Genomic DNA, 1,669 nt, shown 5'->3' on the forward strand with positions numbered 1-1,669 from the left:
AAATGCCGGTATTTCGTTCTTTTTAATGGCTGAGTAATATTCCATTGTGTATATGTACCACATCTTCTGGATCCACTCCTCTGTCGATGGACATTTAGGTTGTTTCCATGTCTTGGCTATTGCAAATAGTGCTGCAATGAACATTGGAGTACATGTGTCTTTGCGAGTCGTGGTTTTCTCTGGATCGACGCCCAGGAGTGGTATTGCTGGATCAAATGGGAGTTCTATGTTTAGTTTTCTGAGGCATCTCCATACTGTTTTCCACAGGGGTTGCACCAATTTACAATCCCACCAACAGTGTAATAGGGTTCCTTTTTCTTCACACCCTCTCCAGCATTTATTTTTTGTAGACTTTTTGATGATGGCCATTCTGGCTGGTGTAAGGTGGTACCTCATAGAGGTTTTGATTTGCATCTCTCTAATAATGAATGATGCTAACATCTTTTCATGTGTTTATTTGGCCATTTGTATGTCTTCTTTGGAGAACTGTCTGTTTAGATCTTCTGCCCATTTTTTGATGGGGTTATTTGTTTTTTGGTATGGAGCTGCAGAAGATGTTTATAAATTTTGGAGACGAATCCCTTGTCAGTCGATTCACTTGCAAAGATTTTCTTCCATTCTGTGGGTTGTCTTTTTGTGTTGTTTAGGGTTTCCTTTGCTGTGCAGAAACTTTTAAGTTTGATTAGGTCCCACTGGTTTATTTTTGTTTTTATTATCAACACTCTAAGAGGTGGATTTGAGAAGATGTTGCTGTCATTTACGTCAGAGAGTATTTGGCCTATGTTTTCCTCTAAGGGTTTTATAGTATCTGGTCTTATATCTAGGTCTTTAATCCATTTGGAGTTTATTTTTATGTATGGTGTTAGGGAGTGGTCTAATTTCGTTCTTTTCCATGTGGCTGTCCAGTTTTCCCAGCACCACTTATTGAACAAGCTGTCCTTTCTCCATTGTGTATTCTTGCCTCCTTTGTCATAGATGAGTTGGCTGTAGGTACGTGGGTTTAATTCTGGGCTTTCTATCCTGTTCTACTGATCAATAAAAAATACGGAATGCTTCACGAATTTGCGTGTCATCCTTGCGCAGGGGCCACGCTAATCTTCTCTGTATCGTTCCAATTTTAGTATATGTGCTGCCGAAGTGAGCACTTCCTTAATTTTTTATTAGAGTATAGTTGACTTACAGTTAGTCTGTTTTTCATATCAAGAAAACTTTGTTCCTTTGAACTGTATGCTTTTAGCTTATGAAAAAAATTTGAGCATGTGAATTTATGTATTGTTTTAAATGGGTAAGACTGAATTGTGCTATTTTCATAAGGATACATTGGTTCCTTTTGAAAGATTTACTCTTAGATTAGGAGTTTACGAAAGTTAAATTTTTGTGGCTGTCCTCACAGCATGCAGAAGTTCCCCAGCCGGGGACTGAACCCTTGCCACAGCAGCCTTCCATGCCACGGCAGTGACACCAGATCCTGTAATCACGAGGCCACCAGGGAACTCCATGAGAGTTAATTCTTAAGGTATTTATATTCCTTACCGGCAATAAATTATGTGACTCTAGAATTGCACAGTCGGACTTTGAAATCAGAAAAACAAATCCAGCTGTTTTTGTGTTTTGTTTTATTTTGAAGTGAAGAGAGCAAAACAGCAGAAATACGTAGAGAGTCAGATAG

At 38.8% G+C, this 1,669-nt stretch overlaps 1 non-coding gene across 1 annotated transcript; it reads right to left on the reverse strand.

The window, feature by feature from the left end:
• Nucleotides 1-1,038: 1,038 nt before the first annotated feature.
• Nucleotides 1,039-1,145, reverse strand: LOC125130188 (U6 spliceosomal RNA). Its single transcript, XR_007135684.1, has one exon. It is a non-coding gene; the product is annotated as a U6 spliceosomal RNA (small nuclear RNA).
• Nucleotides 1,146-1,669: the final 524 nt, after the last annotated feature.

This window comes from Phacochoerus africanus, chromosome 6 (genome assembly GCF_016906955.1).
Source record: "Phacochoerus africanus isolate WHEZ1 chromosome 6, ROS_Pafr_v1, whole genome shotgun sequence".
NCBI lineage: Eukaryota > Metazoa > Chordata > Mammalia > Artiodactyla > Suidae > Phacochoerus > Phacochoerus africanus.